This window comes from Callorhinchus milii, unplaced genomic scaffold (assembly GCF_018977255.1).
Source record: "Callorhinchus milii isolate IMCB2004 unplaced genomic scaffold, IMCB_Cmil_1.0 Scaffold1, whole genome shotgun sequence".
In the NCBI taxonomy this organism is placed as follows: domain Eukaryota; kingdom Metazoa; phylum Chordata; class Chondrichthyes; order Chimaeriformes; family Callorhinchidae; genus Callorhinchus; species Callorhinchus milii.
The window spans coordinates 57,078,373-57,091,443 of NW_024704742.1; positions in this window are offsets into that span (position 1 = coordinate 57,078,373).

A 13,071-nucleotide genomic window follows, 5' to 3' on the forward strand; every position below is an offset into this window, starting at 1 on the left:
GAGAGACACACACAGAGACTCAGACAGAGAGAGACACACACAGAGACTCAGACAGAGAGAGACACACACAGAGACTCAGACAGACAGACAGACAGACAGACAGACAGACAGACACAGGGAGAGTGAGGGGGATTGGCTTCTCCTGTTGATGAATCGTTTCTCGCCGTTTCTTCTTTCGCTCGTTATTTATTTCATGTGTGTCCACAGCTACAAAGTCTCCTCCTCCTCCTCCTCCTCCTGCTGCTGCTGCTGCTGCTGCTGCTCCTCGCTTGGATCTGCTCGGCTTGGTCGGCTGTCGTTTCTCCTTCACGAGTGTTGTTGAATTCTCTCTCTCTCTCTCTCTCTCACACACACACACACATAAATATATAATATAATATATATTTCCAGTTGCAAACCCTCTTGCTGGCTGATCTGGTTTGCTGGACTGAATGCCTGTTGTTTCTTCTTCACGACTGGTTCTTAAATCCCCTCTATCTCTATGTGCATATAAATATATATATATATATATATGTGTGTGTGTGTGTGTGTATGTATGTATATTTCCAGCTGCAGACCCTGTCGCTTGCTCCAGCTCCAGCTCCAGCTGCTGGTGGCTGCTGCTGTCCCCGAACCAGCTCCAGCGCAGAGCCCGAGGAGGAGCTCACATCGCGCTCAGCCAACCCATCACATGTGTTTTCGTGGAGCAAGGTGACGATGGCCAGTCAGTCAGCTTCAATCCCAGAGCTTCCTGTATCGCAGGATCAGGCCACGACGTCAACAAATCCGGAAAAGAAAGCTCTGCACTCACTCACTCACTCACTGACTCCACATCATTCACTTCACTGCACATCACTCCTCTCCCACTCCGCTCACTGCCTCTTTTTGCCTTCGGTGCAATTCAACTCCCCCCCCCAACGCTTTTGCAAACGAGCAAACAGCTCCCCCCCTTTTTTTTTTGTGACACAGCAAAAAAAAATCTCTGCCACTGTTACAGCAATCGTTCGGTGGGGCCCACAATATGGAAACCGGGAACTGGAAGAGCATCGTTTTAAACCCAGTGAGACGAGGCGTGGCTCAAGGCAGCATTAGTGGAATGCATGTAAATACATTGCAAAGACTTAAGCATCTGATTATTATATAGGATAATGGAAAATATGGATTAAATTGACGGGGGGAGTGGTTGCAGCAGATGTTGTTTAGCTGTTACTGTCCCAAGTTATTTTGTTTTATTGATGTGACCCACTCAGACCAGTTTCCTGTGTCCTCAAAAGCTGTATCCGCAGTCACAATGACACTGACAACAATAGTGCAGGATATACTGCAAATAATATGCTATTGTTATCTGGTGAGTTTTTTGTGCACTGGCCAACGATCCTAAATTATTCATTTAGCTCAAGGTTGTTTGTGGGACCTTGCTGTGTGCAAAACTGCTGCCCCGATTCACTGCAAAAATAGTGCCTTCATTTGACAGTACTTGTTGTAAGGTGCTTTGAGACATCTTAGCATTATATGGCATAATCAAAATGAAAGTTCTTTCTTAGTTCTTTTTGATCTGTTTTTCTGCAATAAATTGCCAACATACGTCAATCAACCCTAACAGTTAAGGTGGTCCGAGACTGGACAAGCAGTCCTCAACTTCTCGATACGGAAGTCGGTCTTTTTAAGAACTAAAGAATTCTTGTCTTCCAAATTACAACTTAGGTTAGAATTTTTGCACAATTCAGCACTATTTTGAATTGTGGTCTTGCGTCCAAAGGTACAAAATGAGTGAGATTTCACACCAGTGATCCCTGGGCAAAATACTTTTAAAGTGTCAGGACAATGGACATGAGGATCAAAGCCCAGTACAACTAAGAAACTTAAACTTGATTTGTTAGTTTAAATGGCGAAAGTTTTCACAAACATCTTCAGCCGAAAGTGTGAGGTCCCATCTATCACACCTGCCAGCGTCCAGCCAATTCTGTTCCATGCACCTAAAATGAGAAACTACTGAGTACACCGGATAGTGCAAAGGCCATGACCTTCATAATCCAGGCAGTGATGCTCCACCAGAGCTAACTGCCCCCACCTGGTCAAGCTGTTTCAGTACAACGACAACACTGATATATATCTACCCAGCAATGTGAAATATCGCCCAAGTACTGCATGTCCTATCTACAAAAAATAAGACATTTCCTACCTAGCCAACTATTATCCCATAGGCCTTCTAATCATGCACAAAATGATGGAAGGAGTCATCCACAATGTCATCAGTATCGTATTCATCTACAATACAGTGAATTCTCTGAAGCGCTTCGCATCGTTCTCCTGAAATGAAAGTGCTGTACCAAATGTATGGACTATTACTATTCTCAATCGATATCTGCTCACCATTGACCTGTTCACAGATATTTAGGTTGAATTCCATCTGAGCCACTTGTTTTCAGACCTGGTTGAAGCCCTGATCTAGACATAGACTTAGTAGCTGAACACCAGAGGAGAACTGAAAGTGTCTGCCTTAGACATAAAGGTAGCATTCAACTGAGTTTGGCACCTGGAAGCCCCACAAAACTGAGGTTGAAGGGACTGGTATTATACCATGCGCACAGGAAGATGGTTGTGATTCTCAGAGGTCAATCGGCAAGATCCTAGAACACCCTGTCCTACACCATCGCAACAAGGACTGCAGCAATTTAAAGACAAGCCCTCACCACCACCTTTTCAGAATAATCAGGGATGAGCAATAAACGCTGTCACTGCTAGCCTTACCCATTTCCCAAGATGAATTAAAAAAGGTAATGATCAGTCCAAACCACAGAGCAAATGCAAAGAAGGGCTGAACTGTGCATAGTACACAGTGGTAGCATAAAGCTTCCATAACCATTGGTTGCTATGCACACAGAGATATGCCAAAACTACTCTCACAAGAAGTACTTTTGTACATGTGACATTTGGAGAGTTTATGCTCTTAACCCTGTAATATGTACACTGTGGAATCAAACAGGGCTATTGTTTGCATGGTAATTTCTTTGCGTTCAAGAATTTCTGGCTTGGAAAACCATCCACTCTATTCATATCTTTTTCCTGAATATTTGCAATTCTTAAGCTTGTGGAGCTGGCAGCAATGTACTAGAATGAAAAGTACAACTTCAAACTTTAAAAGGGAAGGAGGAAAGGAAAATGGGGGAGGAAAGGAAGGGAGGAAATGTTGTTGAAAGAATTATTACCTTTTTAGTTTACTCTGATAATTAATATTTCCTAGTTTTATACTTGTTTTTGATGCAAATGAATAGAAAAATACAGTATATCATGTTGACAGATGTACTTTGAAAGGAAAGCAGTATCTATAAGATGCATAATGTATTGCTGTTGATCACAGCTTAATTACTAAGCCATGAAAGGAGAACAATTCTCTTTCAATAATAAAGGAGTCTTTTTTCATCACTTTCTATTGCTATATAAATGCACGCTGTTGCTGGTGGATTTGTGGTGTAAGTAAATTCATTCTTATTTAGTCTTCTCTTTCTCTTCAGAAGAACTAGATGTATTTGTTCATTGTTATGGATGTTTTTTCAGATATTTTGCATTTCAAAATTGTACATAAAGGGTTATTTAACAGATAAATATGAAGCATATTCTTGTTGTTCTTGGGGATACTACTTTTGCAAAACAGAGGACTTTTTACATTTTTGGTACCCATTAACCTCAAGTCAAATGCAGAGCTAAACTCCCTCCACTTTTCCCCAACAATGTACCTTTATCCGAACCCCAGAAGAGAACCAGTACATTAGTTTCTGCTTCCCACTCCAACTATTATGAAGCCTTTTTGAGTGAAATTACCAATTTAGTGACAAAATAATGCATTTTCAGCTCACGGCTGCTTGAAAATGGGTTTGAGAAGGCCACAAACTCATTTCACTTACCACCATTGAAAACATTCGGTTGAAAGCTATTTACATTCACAAAGTACCATGGGAAAAGATCAGTTTTAAAATCCTGCTCAGGATTAGCTGCTTCAACTGATAAGAGGCCATGGTCACTTAAGATCAGATATCCAATCCTTTGGTGCTGTTCAACAAGAATTGTGTTAATCAAATCATTCAGTTAGTGGAATCAATATGAAGTGAGCACAGAGCTTGTGTTTTGATTCTGTGGAGGAACAAAGCTAAACAAAGCCTAAAGCAATAAACAACTGTATTTGTTTATTTTAGATCATCTATTCAAAAAACTAGAATGAAATATTCCTGCCACAATAGACACTTAAATAATTTCATGTACATACTGTATCAATAGGAAATTACACATTAATTTTTTTAAGTATTGGAGTCTGTCTCTAAGAATGCAATATTTCAGTACTAAAATCATAAATATTGAAGTGTGTTTTAAGATGGAATATGGGATTGATAATAAAATAATAATAATAATCAATACATCTGATAAATTTCAAAGCGCTTCGCAGAATTTTCTGTAAAGTGCACTGAATGTGTACTTTGGAGGCAAACATGTCAGCGAATTTGTGCACAGCAATGTCCCCAAAACAGCCAATATGTGAATGACCAATTTTATTTGGGCAATTGATGGCTAGGGTATCTGGCGAAACTCGCTTCGCTTTTCACAAGATCACAAGAGAGGCTCAAGGGAAGAAGAACCATTCAATCTCATCCTTCCAGAATATCTAGCCTACCATTCTCCCACCATAAAATCAAGCTTTTTTTTAAACGAGTCCAGTGTCTTGGCCTCAATCACTGATAACCTATTCCAGTCATTAATTAATAATAATAATTACCTTCTATGTAAAGAAATGTTTCCTGGTGTCTATCATAAAATTGCCCTTTGCTATCATAATCCTGTGTCCTCTTGTTCTGCTGTCTCAGTGGATCCAGAAGTATTGCTCCCGGTTTACTTACTCAATTCCATTTAAAAGATATATATCTCTATAAGACCACATTTGAGATGTTTCTCTTCATCACTGAAAAACACGTAGTTTGTCTAATCATTGTTCATAGCTCAGTCCATTAACAGTAGGGATCATCCTTGTTGCTCTCCTCTGTACTGCCTCTAGAAGTGGTGGCCAACTGTGGCCTGTGGGCCAGAAGTGGCCCGCTGGGCAGTCAAGAAGTGCCCAACCCCCCACCCACCCAAACATTTGTACGAGTCTAGGTAAATCTGTGTTCGATCGTTGGTATACTTCCATTTTTTTCTTGGTTGAATATTTATCAATTTATGGCAGAAATCAAGAGGAATTCAATCAAGAAAATGCATTTTATTATCCATCCATAAAGGTTGGCCACCACTGCTCTAGAGTCTGAGCTGCTCCACTATGTCGATATGCGCAGCTAAAATGATATGTTGTAATAAATTCACCAAAGATAGAATTGTGAAAAAGAACTTGGTGTAATAGATCTACCGGTGAAAACATCTTATGAAACATTTTACTTTTCACTCCATGGAGTGACCTTATGTCCTTTAAAACCTTGCCAATTCATGTAGTAACTTCATAGAACAGACAGTCCCTTCTTGCTAAATCCACCATTGGTGACAACCTCTCTCTCCTTCAAACAACATGCTGAATTGGACTCTGTGTTCTTCATTCACAAAATTCTTAAGTGGTAGAAATGATTATTTTCCAGATGTTCAATGCCAGGAGAAAACAAATGCATGTTTTTCATGCTCTGAGAATCTAATTAGACCTTTGGGACTGAATTTTCTCCGTGACTTTCATAAGGCAAATACTACCAAATTGTCTAAAAGAAAATCTAAATCTCAAACATTAAATATATTAGAGGAAAACCAATAAAATTAATCATTTAATCATTTCTTATATTGTGTAATTGAATGCTATTAATATGTAAGCATGAAAAATCTGAAGAGTACAACTATGGCTCTTTGTTTTAAATATAAATACAATTCCATCAGTTAATCAGGACAGAAATGACAAAGAAGTCCCTGTGGCAATTTTAATCTTATTCCTCCAGAATCCCAAATCTACTATCGTCCCATTCCAAAATCAAATTGTTTCTCAAATAAGTCCAGTGTCTTGACCTCTCCAACCCCTTCATTCTCTCCATTCTAGCTCTTTGTAAAAAANTACTGTACTTCTGGGAGTCAGTTCAAAAGTAGTTTCCACAACCCAGCCCTCTTGTCATAGAATTAGATGATACATTATAGCACATAGACAGGCCATTCAACCCAACAACTCCTGTCCTTCCCTCCGAATACTATTTCCCATATCTCTGTATTCCCTTCTCCCTCTAGTATGCATCAAAAATAAATCTCCTCTTAAAATACATTGATATTGGTATCAATCCCAAACATCGTTTTGGCATTGTTTCCACATTCTTACCTTTCTGCGTAAACAATATATGTCAGTACTATTGCCTTTTAAACCTGAAAATGTTGGTCTAGGTTTGCTTTCTGTCCTGTATGTTGCCTCTAGTGATTGGTAGCATATTGTTTTTTCATGGTCATTTTGAGTTCTTGTCTCTTCAAAACAGAGCCTGTAAAGACAAGAACAACCTCTTCTGAAAATTTATCACTGTCATTATTTCACACATTTTCTATTTTGCTTTTGATGATTGATTTCATTCATTCTACACTTATCTAGATCTGTCTTATGGGTTGATAGGTACTAGATATGACTCCATCACAATAAATTTTGGAACCTCCCCAGTGTTCAATGACAACCTTAAAATGATTGTCCACAATCACAAACCTTTTCCTTTGGTACTCAAAGTACCCTGGAGTACAGTTCATTCATCTTTGTGGATATATTGATTTTCCGCCCTGAAGCCTATCCCAAACCACTGCCTTGCTAATGTCAGAGAAAAAGCTAACATATATTGGATGTTGAACAGGATATTGTAAGTAAAAATCCCCAAGAAATCATTAATTAATAAGTTTACCTATGGTGCTTTTTCCCATCTTCAACTCTGTTTGTTCCCTTTAGGTTTTAACTTCCTAGCTGATGTTCCTCTAGGTTTTACTCTAAATTATTTTATTGTCAGAATCTGTAAGTATAATGTTTTGAATCTGCTGCTATGCCACTTCTAGATATCTTTTTACAATGTGTTATATTAACAATATTCATGTTATTTGAGGTTTTAGGCAGTTTCATATAGTCAAACTGTAACATAAAATAACATGGTGGAAGAAATCATTAGTGCTCGTCAATTGAAACACCACAATCTATTTTTCACATTTTAAAATGCTCTACAGTCCATGGTTTGGCATTTACCAAGTCAACTAACAACATCTAGTGGCAGAAAGATGTTTCTGCATTGCTAGATGTCTGCTTGCATCTATTGGTAGCATCTTTACCTCTGAGGCCAAAGCGTTTAAACCCTTTGATTTCTTAGCAAATAGTCTAAGATGATACCCAAACGCAGTCCTGGGGGAGAGTTGCAATGTCACAAGTTACGTCCTTTGGATGAGATATCCACCTGTTCAGGTTGACCTTAAAGATCCCATGACACTATTCAAAAGGAAATTTATCCTAGTGTCCTGGCCAAAAAAACTCCAGATAAAAATGATGATTCATTTAATAGCTATTTGTGGGACATTGCTGTCTGAAAATTGAGTGCTGTTTTTGCATACAGATATAGTCACTACAATGTACAGTAAATCCTTTGAGACATTTTGATGATGTGATACATGCAAGGATAAATATAAATATTTCTTTAAAAATCCTGCTAAGTTTTATTTTCTTATCAAACAATTTAGAATTAATCTTCTATAAAGATGCACAGTGACATATCAATCTCACTCTCAATGAGTGTACGTTCTTTTCTCTTTGAGAAGAAATGCAAAGCAAGGATCTGATCATTTTATTCATGATCCCTGACAAATATTTTAATAGAATTTACTTATGAAACAAATTGTTTAAAGAAGTTTCTTTAATATATATTTCTTCATATATTTCTAGTCCACAAGCAAGAAAAGTGTTAAAATCTCTCAGAGCTTTAAATATGGCTTCCATATCAGTAATGAGGTGCCCTCACACCTGGACTGGAAGGCTCTATTGCAGCCTCCTTGTTTTTCTCACTTTTATCAATACTAAGATCACTGCTCCTATGAACATTTATTTCTTGTTGCTCCTAAATTCACTACTTTGAAATCAATGCTATTCTAACTCAGCAGAGAATAAACCTCAAGAATAAACAATTACGTTCCAGAGAGTTTGTTTTAGAATCATAGGATCATAGAATCATAGAATATTACAGCAAAGAAGGAGGGTATTTCACCCATCGTGCCTGAACCAGCTCTTTGGAAGAGCTACCCAAACAGTCCCACTCTCCTGCTCTTTCCCCATATCCTTGCAAATGTTTCCTTTTCAAGTACCTATCTAATTCCCTTTTGAAAGTTGTTATTGAATCAATTCCCTTTTGAAACTTGTTATTTTAGAAATATTGTTGATATTGAACTCCCGTAAAACAATGTTTGTGATGCAACATTGCTTTGCACATCAACCAAAACTATGTGAGTTCAAGAACCAATGTGGGGTTTGAATCCACAACCTTCTGACTCAGTGCCAAGAGAGCTGCCAACTGAGGCAGGTTGAAACACAAAGAGCAGACATAAGTCGAGTTGGTTAATACAACTATTCACCTCTTAGCTGTCTGTTCCATCCATCAACAACTTGTGCTACTATTAATATTAATAAAAACAGAGTTGCTACAAGCTGTTCACAAATATTGCAGCAAAGTCTAAAGTATTAACAAAACAGCACAATGTGTGGTAGAATACTTCAAATAGGTTGTCTGTGACAAGATGTAAAATAAACTATTCTGGAAGGCTACATTGGTATTGCATTTCTAGTGTTTAACAATACTGTATCAAAAAAGGTTTTGTAATTTAAAATAAAAATTTCAACAAAAGGATTCTCTCTTCTTCCTTACACTGAAAATAGATAGTGCATGAAACACAATTTCCTCACAAGTCTGTTTTAATGTCTCTTTTATATTGGCCCTCACATTGCACTGAGTGCAATGCATTATTCTTTGCAGATTCCTGCTCCTTAGCTGCACTTTTTGGATGTCAAATAATCAACTGCCAGAAGCACTGACTCAATTCCCACATTCCATTGTCAAGCATGTTCCCTGGGCACCCGCTCATCTTCACCACACTGAAGGTAGATGTCCGTCAAATAGCTGATGAGGAAACTCTGAGGTTTGGGGCGACAGCTGCTGGATGGCATTCCCTGCAGGCTGAGTTCATGAACATGCATCTGTACATCGAGGGCTTGAATGGTTTGAGAGAGAAACAGCTGCTGCGCAAGCTCCACTCCTCCAAGTGGTGGAACTATCGCTCAGTGGGAAGGGATGTATGTCCAAGCTGTGGCAATGCTCTCGCATATTTCATGCTGAGCTTTGTTGCCCACTAGGCAGCTTGTAGGGAGTTCTGGGTACCTACCATCCACCCAGTGAGGGCTCAAACCCATATTAGCTGGATGTCAAATGACCAACTAGTGATGATCCTCCTTGGAGGGGAGGAAAGCGGAGTCACCTTAGAGCTGAACTGGCTCCAAGGTGACATGTTCGGCAACGGAATGTCAGAATCAAGCCAACCCTCTGTGGAGGTCTTAGTACAAAAACAACAACTTAGCGCCATCCACATCGGACTGAGTTCCAGAGTGCTTAACAATGGCAGAGCCCGAGGCTGAGTGGGGGAGGGGGAAGGTGACCATAGACACCGTCGAAGAGGAAGGTCTTCGGGCGCGACCTGAAAATGGGGAAAGAGAGGGCAAGGCAAAGGGACTGAAGGAGTTCCATAGCTTCAGGGCACAGTGGCTTAAGGCATGGCCACCAATGGTGGAGCGGAGGATTCGAGTGACTGGGAGGAGGCCGGAGCCAGTACAGCGGAAGCAGTGGGTAGTATTGTGTGGAGAGAGGAGGTTGGAGAGGTAGGACATGCCAAGACGTGGAGGGATTTAAACACTAGAGTGAGGATCTTGAAGTCGATCCGCTCTGTGACAGGGAGCCAGTGGCGTTTGGCAAAGACTGGAGTAATCGGAGTGCGGAATTTAGTGCGGGTGAGAATGCGGGGGCTGGAGTTTTGATGAGTTGAATTTTGTGAATAGTGTAAGAGGGGAGACCGGCGAGGAGGGCAATGGAGTAGTCCAGCTGAGAGGTGATGAAGGCTTGGACAAGGGTTTCAGCAACTTGCGTTGTGGAGTGAGGTGTTGTCGGAAACGGACAATGTGGCAGAGGTGGAGGAAAGCAATTGTCCGGGTCTTGAGCCACGCACATCTGTAGTATTCCAGGATACTGCTGATAACAGACCAGCCAGCCTGACTCATCGACCCGATTTGGAAGGGCAGACCAGTCACTTTCTAATCAGTTTCCCAGTCAGCAAGCCAAAGACCTACGGGTAACTTGGTCCTAGCCGAACAAGCAGCGGGAAACCTTGCCAGGCGATGCTTTCAATGGCAAGTTACGTGGTTTTAGCTGGTTAGTGCAGCAGTATCACAACACACACTCTGGGGTCCCCAAACCTCGGCTCTTGCCAATCAGAGCCCTAATACTTTCCGGAATTAGATAAGCAGGATGCGTCCCTCCAGGGAGAGGGTGTGGATCCCATTCAAATAAATATCCCTGGGATTTCCGCGTGCAGGTGGGAAGCGGGGAATTCTCAGCTTGGTTTGGACACTCCTAACCATGGGGCTGGATTTCGCTCGAGTCAGACGCCCAACACCCAATTCACAAAGAAAAAAACTCTGCTGTGAGAATGCGCTGCGCCAAATGTGAGGGTGATTATTGCCGCCGATAACTAGGATCAAGTTTGATTAATAATAATGATAATAATCAAGTTTGATGATTAGTTATGGTGATCCTTCTCTGTTTTGAAGAGTGAGGTTGCCATGTGTACAGGGATGTCAATCACAGCCACGTGACCGGCCCTGGAGCCGGAACTTTCGCTCCCGGAGCCGCGGGTTTGGGGAACACATTGTGAGGTGCCGCGTGGGAGGAAGTGACGTACTTAGTTACGCGTCCAGAGACGGCAACAGCGAGAGAGAGACTGTGTGTGTGTGTGAGAGAGAGAGTCACAGAGAGAGACTGTGTGTGTGAGAGAGACTGTGTTTGTGAGAGAGAGAGACTGTGTGTGTGTGAGAGAGAGAGTCACAGAGAGAGACTGTGTGTGTGTGTGTGAGAGAGACTGTGTTTGTGAGAGAGAGAGACTGTGTGTGTGTGTGTGTGAGAGAGACTGTGTGTGTGTGTGAGAGAGAGAGTCACAGAGAGAGACTGTGTGTGTGTGTGAGAGAGACTGTGTTTGTGAGAGAGAGAGACTGTGTGTGTGTGTGTGAGAGAGACTGTGTGTGTGAGAGAGACTGTGTGTGTGTGTGTGTGTGAGAGACTGTGTGTGTGAGAGAGAGACTGTGTGTGTGTGTGTGTGAGAGAGACTGTGTGTGTGTGTGTGTGAGAGACTGTGTGTGTGAGAGAGACTGTGTGTGTGTGTGTGAGAGAGACTGTGTGTGTGAGAGAGAGACTGTGTGTGTGTGTGTGTGAGAGAGACTGTGTGTGTGTGTGTGTGAGAGACTGTGTGTGTGAGAGAGACTGTGTGTGTGTGTGAGAGAGAGAGAGAGTGTGTGTGTGAGAGAGAGAGTCACAGAGAGAGACTGTGTGTGAGAGACTGTGTGTGTGTGTGAGAGAGAGAGAGTGTGTGTGTGAGAGAGAGAGTCACAGAGAGAGACTGTGAGAGACTGTGTGTGTGTGTGAGAGAGAGAGAGAGTGTGTGTGTGAGAGAGAGAGTCACAGAGAGAGACTGTGAGAGACTGTGTGTGTGTGTGAGAGAGAGAGAGTGTGTGTGAGAGAGAGAGTCACAGAGAGAGACTGTGTGTGTGTGTGAGAGAGACTGTGTTTGTGAGAGAGAGAGACTGTGTGTGTGTGAGAGACTGTGTGTGTGTGTGTGTGAGAGAGACTGTGTGAGAGAGACTGTGTGTGAGAGACTGTGTGTGTGAGAGAGACTGTGTGTGTGTGTGAGACTGTGTGTGTGTGAGAGAGACTGTGTGTGGTGTGTGTGAGAGAGACTGTGTGTGAGAGAGACTGTGTGTGAGAGAGACTGTGTGTGTGAGAGACTGTGTGTGAGAGACTGTGTGTGTGTGTGAGAGAGAGAGAGTGTGTGTGTGAGAGAGAGAGACAGAGAGAGACTGTGTGTGTGTGTGAGAGAGACTGTGTGTGAGAGAGAGAGACTGTGTGTGTGAGAGAGACTGTGTGTGAGAGAGAGACTGTGTGTGAGAGAGACTGTGTGTGAGAGAGACTGGTGTGTGAGAGAGACTGTGTATGTGTGAGAGACTGTGTGTGAGAGGGAGAGACTGTGTGTGAAAAACTGTGTGTGAGAGAGACTGTGTGTGTGAGAGACTGTGTGTGTGAGAGACTGTGTGTGTGTGAGAGACTGTGTGTGTGTGAGAGACTGTGTGTGTGAGAGACTGTGTGTGTGAGAGACTGTGTGTGTGAGAGAGACTGTGTGTGTGAGAGAGACTGTGTGTGTGAGAGACTGTGTGTGTGAGAGAGACTGTGTGTGTGAGAGACTGTGTGTGTGAGAGAGACTGTGTGTGTGTGTGAGAGAGACTGTGTGTGTGTGAGAGAGACTGTGTGTGTGTGTGAGAGACTGTGTGTGTGTGTGAGAGACTGTGTGTGTGTGTGAGAGACTGTGTGTGTGTGTGAGAGACTGTGTGTGTGTGAGAGACTGTGTGTGTGTGTGAGAGACTGTGTGTGTGTGTGAGAGACTGTGTGTGTGTGAGAGACTGTGTGTGTGTGAGAGACTGTGTGTGTGTGAGAGACTGTGTGTGTGAGAGACTGTGTGTGAGAGAGGACGTGTGTGAGAGAGAGGGGGTGTGGAGTCACAGAGAGAGACTGTGGTGTGTGTGAGAGACTGTGTGTGAGAGAGACTGTGTGTGAGAGAGACTGTGTGTGAGAGAGACTGTGTGTGAGAGAGACTGTGTGTGAGAGACTGTGTGTGTGTGAGAGACTGTGTGTGTGTGAGAGACTGTGTGTGTGAGAGAGAGACTGTGTGTGTGTGAGAGAGACTGTGTGTGTGTGTGAGAGAGACTGTGTGTGTGTGTGTGAGAGAGACTGTGTGTGTGTGTGTGAGAGAGACTGTGTGTGTGTGTGTGAG